The 16,425-nt window shown below is 35.8% G+C and overlaps 1 long non-coding RNA gene across 5 annotated transcripts; it reads left to right on the top strand.

Moving 5' to 3' along the window:
- The first annotated feature begins 455 nt into the window (after positions 1–455).
- LOC122295666 lies at positions 456–4,546 on the top strand. Of its 5 annotated transcripts, none has more exons than XR_006238212.1 (8): positions 456–597; positions 1,310–1,575; positions 1,727–1,962; positions 2,068–2,277; positions 2,425–2,517; positions 2,649–2,744; positions 2,937–3,646; positions 4,094–4,546. It is a non-coding gene; the product is annotated as an uncharacterized LOC122295666 (long non-coding RNA). The 5 variants fall into 5 exon arrangements; XR_006238213.1 differs by having other exon boundaries at positions 456–593; positions 2,393–2,517; XR_006238211.1 differs by having other exon boundaries at positions 456–593.
- The last annotated feature ends 11,879 nt before the right edge of the window (positions 4,547–16,425 follow it).

Below are 16,425 nucleotides of genomic sequence, written 5' to 3' on the forward strand. Positions count from 1 at the left end.
TTGTCCATTTTAAGGTGTTTTGCTCAAGCTTTCTTACTCTTTGTGAATTCTTATAATTAAATAAATTAATAATACAAAAATTTAATTAGTTGGCTAAAGTTTTAAATTTAGATCTTATTTTATTGTTAAATAATAGGATAATAGTTATTTCATTGTGGAGATTTATATAAATAGATTAATTAAAATCTAAATTCATCTAATATTTTTATTAATTATTAATATATATATATATATATATAACTTTTTTAACAATGCTCTTAAAACAAGGAAAAATGCTGAGTGTTATTGATACGTTCATATTATACAAGTACAGGAGGCGGGAAATTATTTCATGAGGCGGGATCCTTCATTTGGGGGGAAATATCTGCAAAGCCATAAGGGTAAATTCGTAATCACGTTCTTTGCAAAAGCTGAAGAAGTATTACACAACCATTTAGTGTTTATTTCATAAGCACTTTGCGTACAAGGTTCTAGAGGAAGTCTCTAGAAAGCTGTAGAGATTTTCAGGGGAATTAGGGCCATCGTCTTGAGCTGAAGAAGAGAAGCTTACCTCAAGTGTGGTGCAGCCTGGGCTCAAAGGGTCACTGTGGGTGGTAGGTAAATCTCCTGAATTTTTATATTTGTATGGTTGAAGGGCCATTGATGTTTTCTCTTGGGTATGGTGTCCGTTTTCTCTTCCCCACCCCCATTTTTGTAAGCCATTGCTAAAATATACATGGGTTTCCTCCATGCCTATGTCAATGACAGTTCTATTCAACCTTGATGATTTTAGTGATAATGATTTTAGTGAACCATAAACATTGTTGCAAACAATGGGTTGCATAGAGATACATGCAAGAACCATGAGGGGATTTACTAGACAAGGTTTACACAGACATGCAATTTTTTTAGGCCAACCATATAATTTCAGAGGGCATTAGAAGAAGAAATGCATGTTCTTCTAAAATAAGTCAACCGACTGGTTCTTGCATGTATATTTCAGCATGTCGACTTTATGCTCCGTGTGCTGTTTGGTTCATATGGTAACCAGCATTCATTCTTTTTGCTATTTAACAGTTTAAATAACAGTCAAATTAGGGTGGCCACATTAATTTAGACCACAAATATACCTTCAAGAAATTATGTTCTAATGATCAGACAACTTACTGGTAGATGCCATAAAAGTAATATATTAGACATTGGTACATAGATTTTTTGCCATCGGGATTTTCTCTTACGCAATGGAGTATGGTACTTGTTAACATAAACATTTTTTGGAAATGGTCGATGTCTATGCATGTTGTAAAAGCTACTGATTTTACCATTGCAGTAAATTCAGGTGTATCAGAATAGGGGGTAAATCTGCAGCTGATAACGATATGGTGCGAAGTTTGATTGGTAGAGGAGTCCGTGGACGCGGAGGAGGATTTCGGGGCATATCGGTGCGCAGGCCAATTATACAAGACGCTCAATCACCACCCAGAAGCTCTGAACCGAACCTGCGAGACGAGGTTAACTCCTCGTCATCAGACGACTCAACCCAACCACCCGATGTCGTATTTGAGACTGAGTTCCCAGAACAATTGGATGGAACAGGTATCTCTACTATTTTTTGTAATAAATTCCAGTCAACATTTACTTACTATTATAGTAAATACTTACAACCATGCTGTAAAAATCAGTTCTAAGTTGGGCACTACACCACTATAGTAATTTTAATCCTCCCATTAACTTTGTTAAATTCAAGCTGTGAGTAAGAAACGAGGCCATGGACGAGCCAAGATGACAAAATTTGACATGCTTCGGAAAATGGGCCCGATTCCGTTGCTTATCAAGAATGGAGACACTAAGGTGTCATGCCAAAATGCTAACATTTTCAGTGGACGGGTGACATGGATAATAAAGCATTATGCAAACATGGGTTACAACCGTTGGAATGAAGTGCCAGAAGCTGAACAGGAGGAGTTGTGTGGCCGTGTCTGAGTAAGCAATACTACTTATCACAATATAGTAGGGGATAACCAGTCATCTTATTTTGTATTGCATACCACACATTCCTTAATTTTGCACTTCTGTGACATTGATTAGGCTGACTTTATTGTTGAATGGGAAAAAGAAAATCATCGAAAGACTGTTATTGACCAACTACGTAGACGGTTTAATTCTTTCCACTATGACTTACACAAGATATTCCTTGGGTATGGGAGTACGAAAGTTGCTCTAGCAAGAGGAACCGAGTTGGTGGATCATGCAGTGTGGAGGAAATTGTGCATGCGCTAGGGTAGCAAGGAGTTCAAGGTATAAACATTACTAACTATGCAAGTTGCTTTGAAATTAATCTTTCTCCGATTTTTTAATATTCATGCACAATTCGTTGCAACTTATCTCCTCTTTCTATTTGGCAAAATAAAAGGCTCATTGCTGATAATTTACTTCCTGGAGTAGGCCTTGTCGCTGCAAAACAAGGCTAATAGAGGCAAACAGCTCACCAACCATACTGCTGGCAGGAAATCCTTTGTTCGAATACTCGAAGAGCAGGTAATTATTATTAACAAATGTACATGTGTGATTATCAGTACTTTGAATTGAAATCAGAAGTTATACCTACAATATGGTAATGGGAGCTTTGGGTTGGACATTCCTCACAAAATTTTAATTCTATGTTTCAGCGTGAGGGTGTTAATAATTTGGTCGAATTTTTTAAAGAGACACGATGGTCCAAGAAGAAGAACGGGTTTGTAACCGACATGAGTGAAGAGCTGTATGTGAGTATATTTTAAAATTATTTAAAACTTCGTATTTTTGTTGTAATTAACATAACATGTACATTTGTGTTGTAATACTTCATATCTAAAACTGTTGGAAAATTATTTATACCTACAATATGACATTCATGGCATTACTTGTTACACGTAGAAAGTAAAATATTTAAAACTGAAGCATTTTCATGTTGAAAGGAAAAAATGGTGGAAAAGCTGAATGAAATGCAGCCGGAAGAGCGCACTAAAGAGGCAGTAGCTGCAGTGTTTAGGGAGGTCCTAGGGAGGAGATCAGGATATGAGAGGGGTTTGGGGGAGAAGGTAATGCCTGTAACTCATGGAATAGCCCAAACTAGTAACAATGGAGGTCTATTGAGCGAGGATGCACAGTATTGGAAGGCGCAGTTTGAGGGGTTAAAGGCAAATGTTCAGGAGATTTTACTAAAGCAAGCAGAATTTGATAAATTTATGACATACACTCAATCACAACAATAGTCACAGGGGGAGTTTCCGAGGGAGACTCCGGGGGCTATGTAAGATAGTCTCCATATAGGTTTTTTGGGACTTTTTGGGAGATTTTTGGAACTTTTGGACTATTTTGAGAGGCAACAGATTATGGTAATGTACATATAGTTAGTTGGCTGACAACATTGACATATTTTGTGAGTGGCTTTCTGGAATTATCATGTATGGGTGTTTGCCAAGAGAGGTGGATGCATTATATATTTGGAAACAAAGATGGAGTTTTATAAGTACTGCTTACAATTTGAACTTTATGGGTAGTAATGAACTCCCTCCTGTCTATATAGACAGGTTGGGATTTGGGTTGATAATATGATGGTAGTGCAAAAGAGTTTGATACGTGCGACCTTGCCGATACATGTGGGGGCGACAACCCTTTCAAACAGGTATTTATCAAAAACTGGCATCTAGTTAATTTGGTACTGAGTTCGAGTTGCATTAATTTAGTAGGATTTAAATGGTTGTTTCATTTGAAAGGGTAATTTCCTGCATTATAATATAAGATGAACTATGGGGTAAGTTGATCTTTATAATAATGTTAGTTATGAAGTAATTTTAGTTACTACATACAGTTATGAAAATAAATGGTTAGTTCTGAATGGATTGAGGAAGCAGTTTGGGGGGAGTTAATAGCACGGTTAACCAATTATTTCTAAGTGGTATGAGCAGGGTAAAGTCAACAATTAATATATTTAGGTTCCCACATTAAAATCTATTCACCTCAGGTAGATGTTTAGTTAAAAAGCAATGTAATTTGATGGATGTAGTTTGTGGGAATTTTATATTACTTTTCTATATTTAACCAGTGGGTTTTTGTATAATTTTGGATGCAGGAAAAACTATTGGGCAAGATGGGGCTAGCTGATGGGTGATTGGTGAAACTAGTACAAAGATGGGGGCAGTTATGGTTCTAGACACAAAAGATACTGATGGTTCCATGATTGAAAGGACTCAAATGTTGTCAAGCTAGGGTACACTGTCTGAATATATATGATAATTATAGTTGCCGTGTATTAAATGTCCAAAAATTATTGCCTCATATGCGACTGCACAGTAAGAAGTTGCTAATTTAGGTAAATATGTAATAGAGTGATTGGTAAATCACTGGTAGTGTAATTAGGTGGATCAAATGTATGGTACACCAAAACTATGACAGCTTTCAGGGTATATGAAGTTGCTGGAATATAAATGATACAATATTTACGTAGTTGGAAGATGCATATTTCTGTTTGAGACATAAATAGGTTGGAAAACATGTTAATTGATGTTTGAAGCTGCAGCTTTAAGTAGCATTTCTCTATTTCTATCATTTGCAGGTTTATGTTCCCACAAATATATTATGGACGTAAAAAGTTGTTATAAATTGCGACCCCGAGGCTATAATTTGCTGCGAATTTACCATCAATTTGCAACCAAGAAAATATCTATTTGCTGCGATAAACGCAGACATTTTTGACACTAATGATATGAATGTAACATTTCACGTCGGATAAATATATAGCAAGACAACTAACATGGGTCGCAAAAACTATATTTACGTTTGCGACCATAGTAATCTTTTGCAGCCAATTTTTAGACTTTTGTGACAAATATTAGATGAATTAAAAATTAGTCGTGACGGTCAAGTACAATTGAGAATGTCATGAGTAATTTGCTATTTGCGACCCATATGTTTTTTTAGCTGCGAATGTATTTGGTATTTACGACATTGTCAGTTGTTTATTTGCTACGAATGACATAATACTTGCGACTAAAATTAGATAAGAGCAGAAACATTCACGGCGGGACAATTCGGGTCGCAAAAAAATAGATATCGCAGTAAAATCAAATGACGTAAACAATCATTTGCATCTGTATAATGGGACACAAAAGCCATGCTAAAACTGTCCGTCCATTGGCGACAAAGATGGATCGACGCTATAAATAGTCACTTACGGCGCAAATTAAACATTTACGATTAGAAAAGTGGACGTTAATGAAGCAATATTCGGATGGAAAATTACTTTTTGCGTCTATGATGGAAGCTAGTTTGGGGCGATCAAAATGGACGCGAATAAAGTAACGTTTTGCGATTAATCATTCGTGCGCCGCGTCAACTCTTTTGAGACGAAGTACTACCGACCACGTTGCGGTGAAACACAGTGGACACTAAAAATTATTAGCGGGGATATTTGTGTCTATTGCTGCGATAAAAAACGACGCAAAAAGTAAAAAATGTTGTAGTGTAGAAAAACTCTACTTGCAACTGGGCTGGGGACTCGCATATAATTTTTTAGAAAAATTTTGATGAAAATTTTTACTTTTTTTACCTTCCTCCTCTTCATTTCGTTCCCCCTCTCTATCAATTTTTTTTCTACCCGCTTCTTCCTCTCATTCTCCAAGACTTGTTATGGAGTGAAGTGTTTTGGGGCCTATCATATAAAGAGATTTTCTTTCCTCTTCTTGTTCCTGAGAGTAGGTCTCACTTGATAGCGTGGGATCCTGAGACAGATTTTGCTCCAGTTTTGAATTTCTTCCCATTTTGGTTGCAATTTCCTTGAAGTTTTTGGGTATTTGAGGGGTTTAAGAGAGATTTTTCCCCTTTAAAAAAAAAATGAGTGAGCCCAAAAATTGACTTGTGAATCAAAACTTCTGCAAGAAATCTAAAAAATCCAAACTTCCAGTAGAAATGATGAGGAAAGTTCGTATAATCTGTTCGGATTCTTATACTACTTACATAACCTTCCAGCAAAGATGAGCCTTAGAGGTGCAAGAAAAGAGCTAAGAAACCTAAACGACTCGTCCATGAAGTACATCTTTTCCTCTTGTAAAATCACCACGTTGTGATTTGTAGCCAATCTTCACTACTTTCTTAGTTTGGTTGTATTTTTTCTTTTTAAATATTGGATGATGTGGCAAGCTGATGCCGCAGGGGTTCCTCACCAGCGGTTGTCTATAGAAGAACTGTATTTCTTGACACTAGTCAATGGCTTAATTTAGTTTTGGACAAATAAATGGTTCTAGTAAATTTGAGTGAATTACATTTCATACATTAAGGTTTAGTGGTCAAGTTATATATATCCATATTATTTCAAGGTCTGTTTCTGTATTAATCTAACTATATTTTATTATATAAAACTAGGAGTTAAGAATTTGTTTAAAGTCTAGTGGTCAAGTTCTATATATTTGCTGTCGAAGATCTTAAGCAATTTCTTGATCATTCGATCTATAAGCGTTAGCCTTGTACTCTAGCTAGGTGGCCACAATTTGGTTGGCAATATGGTGTTGAAAAGTTTGTGTTGATAGTATGTTTATATCATTAATAGTTTAGTATTACTATATCACTATAGTTAATAGTATCATATGTGATATAGTATTGTTATAGTGATTTATATAATAATAATTTATATATAGACTTGAAGTATATTACTAATAGTATTAGAGTGTTATTATAAGACCATAAAGTATAAATTGTAATTAATATACATTATATACTAATGTATATTAGTATTACTAATTTACTAATATAATTATCAAAAGGAATATATTGAGAATTTATTAAACAATAAAATGTTATTAATATATATATATATATATATTATATTTAAAGCATATGATCAAATTGATATTCATGTTTAAGATTATAATGATTTTATTATATATATATATATTTTATATTAACATAAAATTATAACAACATTATTTTTTATATAATATATATAATAAAATATTATTATATATATAATATAAAAAATATTATATTAACATTTCAATTACAAAGAGGATTTGAATATTTGGATCAAAGAGTACTGAGCAAGCATAATATCAATAAACAAATTAGAAAGAAAGAGGAGTACATACAGAATATTAGTTAACAAATTAGAAAGAAAGTGGTGAAACCAACAATTTGGTTGAGGGTTGATTTTTTTAACCGTATGACACATTAATGTAAAATAAATAAAAATTAATAAGTTTATTATTTCTATTATTAAATTTAATTTAATTTTGGTGAGACCACATTCTTAAAAATATATATTATATAGAAATTATACAAAATTTAAGAACTATAAGAAAAAAAAAATTGAAGAGACATTTTTAAGTATATTGAAATTCTAAAAAATTTTAAAAAGTGTATGGGAATCATAAATTCGTTTTTTTTTTTGGGGGGGGGGGGGGGGGGGGGGGGGGGGGGGGGGGCATTTTCTATATTTATCAACTTATGTTGAATAAAATCTTAGAATCATTGGACTATTCTGAATTTTACATAAATTTTGGTTCTGCTCTCATGGACTTTGCAGAAATTGTTACGATCGAAGACGTAACTCCTCTCTTATTTTTCATCTGTCCATGCTCTCCATCAAGCTTTGCTTCTTCATGTTCATGCTTGTTTGTTGATGTAGTTTGTTGAACTTTCCGGGGGACTGCATGGTGGGTCAGAACCTCCAGCATTTCAGCGGGCTGAAAGGGAGAGAATAGCCATGGAATATGCTAATAAGCGGGGGGACGAATCGAATGTTTTATTAATGCCTTCACTAGGGTCAAAAAACATTGAACAGGTAAATGAAAGGGTTGGTCCTATGTTGCCATTTCTAACTTATTCTTTATTGTTTGTATTTGTTTTTTATGTACGTGTATGTTAACAAGTTCGAAGTAAATAGGTACGTAATTTATGTATTCGAAAGAAATGGAGGGTGAGGGCTCATGTTTTCTATTCCCATCTGGTGAAGGCCTATATTCCATGCCTGTCTTCTAGCATATTAATGATTCTCAGAATTTATCAACATGTATGCCTATGTTCCAATTTATTATTAATAACTTAATATTTGCTTCTTTTATTCGATTTATTTTCTAGCTTGAAAGAAGCCAAAAGGCAACCAAGAATGAACGAATGGATCTGAGAGAGAATGATAGTACGTAATTGTGACTGTTACATGAAAATATTTTTAACATAAGTTAAAAGTAGATCCTAGTCCTGTACAGTACTTTTGTACATTAACTCATCTGCAAGCAATTTATATTTAGTAATATTTAATCTCAGCTGCCGCCATTGGAGATCAGATTGAAATAGAGTTTTACTTTCATCCTAGCTACCTTATTCAGCTAAGAAAACATTAATGAATCTGGTGTTTTAAGCAATGTGCGCGTTGTATTGATTTCTCATTTTCTTTTCGCAGCACAATATCCTCTTCATTTCCTTTAACAATATTACTCTTCATTTCCTTTCATATATTACTCTTTAGAACCTTTAACATATATATATCCACGTCATTCCCAATCACATTTGCCACTTCATCTATTATTCCTTTAATATATATTACTCTCTCTATTAATATAGAATGACTTTTCTAATCTTTCAAGGCTCAATGATTACATAACAATTTCGAAGAACTATTGGATAAATATGAAGAAGAACTACCCGTCAAAGAAATGGTCCTAAAGTTAATGACATACACAATGCAAAGAAGAAGAATTATCCAAAAAGATGAAATTTCATGTGATTTGATTTGTAATTTTTTTTTATTATATGAATGAACCATTATATCATACTTATTATTAATTTATATATTACATTTTTTTATTGTGGTATATCATATTATTGGTACTTTCTAAATGTCATTAATTAACGCAATGCACCGATAACGTATTTGTAGCGGCGTTTATTAATGTTGTTAATTTAAAAAAATATGTCGGCAACGAACTAGCGGTGGTGTTCACATTATTCTGTTAATTTATGCAATGCGCTAACAACGTACTCATGGCAGTGTTTTGATAAATGGCGTTAATTTATTTAATATGTCGTCAATGTACTATTGGTGACATTAAAATAAATGCGGCCAATTTATATGATACCCAGCAACTTAATAGCATATAAATGGAGGCCAATTTATATGATGCCTGGCGTTTATGGTAATGCCGCTATTTTAATTAGTGGCATCGTTTAAGTAAATATTGTTAATATATTCAATGTGTCACCAATGTACTATTGGTAGTGTTTAAATAAATGCCGCCAATTTATATAATGCGCCGACAACGTACTAGCAGTGGCATTTATGGTAACACCACTATTTTAATTAGTGGTGGCATTTAGCTAAATACCATTAATTTATTCAATGTGTCATCAACGTACTATTTGTGATGTTTAAATAAATGCCACCAATTTATATAATCGTCGGCAACGTACTGGCAGCGGCGTTTATTGTAACACCGTAATTTGTATTTGTAGCAGCATTTAGATAAATCTCATTAATTTATTCAATGTGTCACCAATGTATTATTGGTGGCGTTTAAATAAATGTCACAAATTTATATGATGTGTCGGCAACATATTATTGGCGGCGTTTATGGTAACGCTGCTATTTTACTTAATGGGATGGCAACGAACTAATGGCGGTGTTTCAATAAATGCTCTTAATTTAGGAAAGCCGGCAGCATTTCAAGAAATGCCGCTAAATTGTATACAAACGCTGCGAATGAAAGTCCCGGTACAGAAACATCAAACCCCCGTCTCTGCTCTCTCTCAAACCTCCCCCAACCCAGAGCAGCGCCACCCGGGGGGGAGGGGGTGGGAGCTTCGTCTCCTGCTCCCCTCCCTCTCTCTATCCGTTTAAAGGTTTTTTTCCGGTTTTTAGGTTTTTTCAGGCCAATAAGGGAGGATCACCGCCCCGGGCCGTCCAGCTACCGAACGTCTACACACGCCCCTCCGTGATGCTGCTTAGATGCCGATCTACAAACCCACCGAACGTGGTGCCAGGCGGAGTGGGGCGTAGCTCGCAAGCGCGAGACAAAGCTTGGGCTCCCTACGGCGAGTGGACCTCACGCGCCACCACAGGCTACCTTCAGAGGTTTATCTCGACCTTTTTTGGATCCTCAGGCTTCGGTTGTCAGCTTCCGGGTGGCGGTTTTCCTCCCAGGTTTCTTTTTGAGCCCGGCACGGCCTCTGTTTCGCCGGTAGATTTGTTTTCGGTGTTTCTTTTATCGGCGTCCTGTTTTCTTTTGTTGTTCGATCCTTGCTGCGGTTGGTCTGTCGCTGGTGGCAGTGCCCTGTATCTCCGTTAATGGAGGTTGCTTTCGGTGTCTGGTTTTTGTGCCCTGTATCGCCAGTGGTTGTGCCCGGTTTTGTGTAGCAGATGTTGGTGTTGTTGCACGGCTCTGCTGCTGTGTTTTTGTTGTTTCTTTGTTCTACCCTTTTCAGGTGGAGTCCACGGTGAGGTGAGGTGCTGTTGGGCGGCCTCAATCTGAGGCAAAGTGCTTAGAGTGGCGGTCGATGCTACGGCCGGTGGTCGTACGGCCGGCCTTCATTGGGAGGTTTCTGTGGTCCGTACGCAAGCTGGGTGCTCGTGCCGTTGGGCTCGTGATGCCGATTGCCTGTGGAGGGTGTGCCGCCGGAGCCCTGCCGTGCTTGTGGTTGTGTTTTATTTATGTTTTTGTTTTTGTTGGTTTCTTGTTTTGTGGGTTTTCTATTGTGTTTAGGTTTAGTATGGGTCTATCCTTTTGAACTGTTTGTTCGTGGTGATTGTCTCCGCTTTCCGCCTCCTTTGAGGTTAGAGGAGCTTTCCAGTCTCTGATTATACAGAGCGTTTACTCTCTTTTTTGAGAGTCTTAGAAGTTTAAGGCAATGTCCGTCACTTTATGTGCGGGGAAGCTCCTGAGCAGTTGCGTTAGTTGATCTTATAGTCTGGTTCTCCTGACTTATAAGTCACATTTGTAACTTCGTTTACCGAATGAATGCAATGAAGCATTTTTCTATCAAAAAAAAAAAAAGAAAGTCCCGGTACTGGTGTATGGTTATGCCGGCAAAAAACCGCCACTAATTAAGTAGCAGCCTTTTTCTTTTGGACACGTGCCAACACTTAATGAACACCGGCAATGCTTGGCTTTTTTTTGTAGTGAACCTGGAGTTACATGTCTTGATACTCTAAATCTTCATTCCATCCCAAGCGGAGGTTGGGGGTGTCACAAATCTTGATTTTGATGCTTGGATCTAATTTAGAACATGTTTTTTAACCATGTGATGTTGGTGATTTGTGATTTATTTTATGCTATGTTTCAGCTGTTTGATCAAAACCAAACCATATAGGAATCGGTTTTAGTGAAAGTGTTAAAACTGAGTGCTTTAAGGACTTATTGTGATGTTTGTGGGTTTGGATTGATGATTCAAAATCCTGATAGTTATTAGGAGTATGTTATGAATGTATTGGAAGTATATTTTTGAACTTTTGGAGTTCTTGGAGTTGTTTTGAAATGAGATAAAACCTTGAGAGTCAAGGCATGTTGTGCTCAAGGTTAAAAAAATGAAGTGTTGAATTGAAAAGATTTGTGATTTTGTGAAGTAAGTTTTGTTGGCTTATCTTGTATGTTATTTGATCATAGGATATGATTTTACATGTTACAATATTTCAATTTAATCATGAGAAATGAGGTTTGATATAATTTCAACAAAAATAAGGGATTTGGCCTATGTATGTGACAAAAATCAATGTTTCACATAGTTGTGAAGTGTTTTAAAATTTCCTAATTAGATTTTTGGATTTAGGACAAAATTTAAATTACAAATGTAAATTTTGGTAAATTTTAAAGTTAGGATGTAAAATCTTCAAATTAGAGGTAAAATGATCATTTTTCTACAAATAGAGGGTAAAATGATAACTTTGCTCTAAGATAGTGTTTTTATGTTTATGAACTATTAGTGATGAGTTTCTAATGTTTAGAAATCTCTACTTACAGTTTCTTGTATTTCACACATTTTAATCCGTCACGCAACGATCACTTACTATCAAATTACTATGTATGGGTGTTGGTTTTCTCTGTTTTATGTTATTATATATGTCATGTTATTTCAGGCCACTACATGTTATCTGTTATACATTTTGTTCTCTCAAGCAATGTTTATCTGTTACACGTTACACAATATCATGAAATATTATCTGTAATATATTTGTCGTGTCATGAAATATTATCTATTACATGTTATGCTATGTCATGAAATATTATCTGTTACATATTGTGCCAAGTCATGAAATATTATCTGTTACATGTTATGTCATGTCACAAAATGTTACATGTTACATCATGAAATATTTACCTATTTTAGGTGATGCCATGTCATTAATCTCACGTACATGTTATGTTACGTTATGACATGTCGTCTGTTGTCTTGTTTCACGTCACATCATATCTCGAGTACAAAGTGTTTCTCAAAAATAGTATTTTCTCAATCAGTCATGTTTAGGATACTTGTGATGTAATCATTATGATTATTCGAATATCTTCATTGATAATTCACGCAAGGTACTTCTTACGTAATCATTTTGATTATTAGAATACCTCTACTCAAATACTCTTGGCATAATCATTCTGATTGTTAGAATATTACTAGGTACTCTTAGCATAATCATTCTGATTATCTAAGTATTTGTGACAAAATATTTCAAGCGGAATTGATCTAATTGTTCATTATTTTTTACAAAACAACTGGCGAAATCATTTTGATTGTCAAAATTCATGTTAAGTTTCATGTCCAGCTTTATGCCATGTTTATTCCACGTTCTATTCATGTTCAACTTCAAGTCATCTTCAAGTTTAGTTCATGTTTAATAATGATCACGATATTAATAATATTTAATAATCTTCAAGTTTAGTTGAGTTTAGTTTCAGTTGAAGTTCATGATCACAATATTAATAAGGTTTAATTATTGAACAAGATTCCAAGTTCATGTATTTCATGTTCATGTTCATGTTTTTTAACGTTCAGTCAGTTCACATTCAATTCCACTTCATGTCAGGTCTTCAACTTCAGTTCGGTTTCAAGTTCAAGTCATGTCAGTACACGTCATGTTAAATGTTAAGTCACGTCAAGTTTATTAAAATCATATATGCATTTACGTTTTTACTGTTATGAATGCATCTTTAAACTTTCAGTTAGGTTCTTTGTTAATTTATTGAGATTTGTACTAAAATCTCACCATAGTAGTCTCAACTATCATTTATGGAATGGTAGATGATGTATCAGGACCAAGAGATACAACGGACACTGGCTGACTGGAAACGGTCTATTATGCAATGCATACACAATACGAAGCTCATAGCCTCCATGATTCGATTCATATATAGTATTATGGCATCCCTAATCAAGTTGCACGAGCTACTCAACAAATTAGCCAAGTAGATGTTCTAGTTTATGCCTGTACTTATGGAACTTACTTTTGTGATTATAGACCATTTAGACTTATGTTGTGATCATGAACGTCTATCACTTTAATGTTTATGTATTATGTTTCAAAGTTTTTGGGATATATCTCATTTGGTGCATAGTAAAAATTATCCACTATGAATATTGCATATTGTTAGATCCATGCTAGGTGCATTGCATCTTCAATTGTCATGAATATGGGCAAGTAACCTTGTGTTGTATGTCCCAACACTTCAGAGTCCATCCAATCCCAAGCTAAATATGAGGGCGTCACAGCATATGACTTGCACGAGACTGTTTCTAGACCTGCCATGGATTGAGACTAGCAATAATGGCTGTGAAAGAGAGTCACGAGAGGAAGGGTAGTGAGAAACAGAGGTCGGGAGTAGTGAAATTGATGGGAAAAACTGAGAGAGAGAAAATGAGAACCTATGGGGGAGTGGTTCACAGAGAGAGCAAGATTTGTTGTAAAGATTCAGGTGATTGGAAGAGAAAGTGGCGGGCATGGTGTAACACCCGTCCTTGTAGTTGGTCCTTCAGAAAATGATTTTAAGAAAATACAAGAGAATTACGATTCTTTTTGAAAATTTCTTTTCCTTTCGAGCTAAGATACAAAAGACTCCATGTTTATAAATAAAACTTATTTTCTTAATTAAAAAGTTACAGCGAAAAACATTGTATTTCATAACTAAAGTCTCTCATTCAAAACAGCTTGCCTAGGCTTTCATGCTCTTCCCCATGAGCTGTGTCTGTCCTAACGTGTCATGCTCATGTTGTCCCTATGAGGGCACACATAAAAATTAAAATGAGTCGATAACTTTTAAGCATTACTTCATACAGTTAAAATATAACAACATAGGTTTTTAGTCATGCATTCACCACTTCATACATATCATATATAGACATTCGATTCATTTTAAAACGTTTTGATGTGGGGTTTTGCTTTAAAAATATTTTCTTCTCGTAAAACGGTTCCCCACGCCTCGCTGCCTTCATTTCTTAAAGAGTCTTTTCATGCATACATCTTTTCATACATACATGTATTCTTTTTTAACATGCATACATTCTTTCTTATCGCTTTCATTGGCCATTGCACATTGTTGTGCCCAGTGTACTGGGGTTAGCGGTCTTTTGGACCTGGTTCCACCCGTGGCCACGGGTTAAGAATCTATTCCGTCAGGGTGCAGCACTGGGTGCACTATTAATACTACTTACCCAGCATTGTAATTTGTCCACTCCAGTCCTTCGGTACCTTTTCAATCCATTCAAGTGGCCATTACGTATTTTCATACATTAAGCATTAAGTCCATTCATTCATTTCAATTCCTTCATTCCTTTTCAGTCCATTTAGTCCTTTACAATTCTTTCATTCCTTTCTTTCAGTTCATTCGTAAAAGTCATTTAAAAAGTATAAGCTTAAACATCTCTCATGGCATCATTTAAAACATCAGTTTGTACATCATTTAAAGCATCGTCTTTCATGGAGACATTTTTAAAACACTTTTTCCCGTCTTTTAAAGCATAGGGCCAAGGTCTCTCATTTCACTATGTGAACATACATACAATACGTACCACTTTTAACATTCATTCACATGCATACACTTACGCACTTTGGGTGTATGAAAAGAGGCTGCCAAGGAGGGCCGTTACGTACGTATACTTGAAAACTTATACATAGCGTTCTTTTGTGAAGCGTGTTTTGTAAAGAAAAACATTTCATTTTCATCTTCGTTTATTTTAGAAAACTCTAGAAGAGTATGAAAGCAATACTTACCTGGACTTCATACCATACTCATTCCATGCAGTCCATTCGTGTGTGTGTCAGATGGCAACCTACATGCATAGACATAACCTACCGTCATTCTCTATCTAATGCATAAGCAACTACACTAGAAATAGAACTATGCTTCACTTAGAACACTCTCCATCCATCCCTAGACTCTTACGTGCCATTTACTATGCTAAAACCTTCAGGGTCTTATTCCTTAAAGTGAACCTCTGTGATTCACCTTAGGGTTAAGACACTGAGACCTTTGTCTTATTTTTCTATCAACCACATGTTGACGCATGACTCAGACTGATTAAGCCACGCATCCCAGTCCTAGACAACTTACCCATTACTATTTTCATGTATCCTAACCCATACTCAATTCTCATTCCCATCCATATAGGCCACATGATTTTAAGCCAACTCTAAGACTTAAACATCGAGCAACCATGCTTAGAATAGATTACCCATTATATATGGTGAACCTGTCCGACACACCCGTCTCGTCGGAGGCACATATACTTTGTCCCTTTATCACTTAAGACTACACACAGTCCATTGGTAGCTTGCTTATATGAACAAGCACCATACTCCGATACCAACTTGCTTAGATCCGGTCGATAGGACTCTTCCTACTTTCCGGCCCTATACAAGTTCATCCAAACACTTAACAAGAGGACTGCATCCACAAATACACCTTTTTTACGTCACGTAGCTCGAGACAAATCCCGAGTCATGTCACGACGCCCGTCATGCTTCCGCTATGCTACTCTTACACTTTTCCACCACTTCACACATACTCTCAGCCATAAGTCAACCACAAGGTGACACCCGTCATCTCGGACTACAGGCCATGTCACAGCTACTTCAAGACACTGTTACACAGTTCCTGACGCTACACAATACACTCTACGCTCCTCGGCCACGCAACCATTTCATTCTTCTCGACATGCCATACAGTGCATCGCTACACAACACAGAGCACATGCCACGTGTACTCTCTTCCACTCACACTACACCACGCATCACTACTATGGCATACACCTCAAACCCATACTTCACAGCACAGTCTATAACACTACACAGTTATGCCCAACACATCGTTACACAGCACAACTATGCAGCAAACTCCACAATTACTAACAACACAGTCTACAGTCCAACCAACTAACTAACATTAATATAAATAATAAGGGATAGAGGGTTATACCATCGACAGGATAACCTAT

Source organism: Carya illinoinensis, chromosome 15 (assembly GCF_018687715.1).
Source record: "Carya illinoinensis cultivar Pawnee chromosome 15, C.illinoinensisPawnee_v1, whole genome shotgun sequence".
Lineage (NCBI taxonomy): Eukaryota > Viridiplantae > Streptophyta > Magnoliopsida > Fagales > Juglandaceae > Carya > Carya illinoinensis.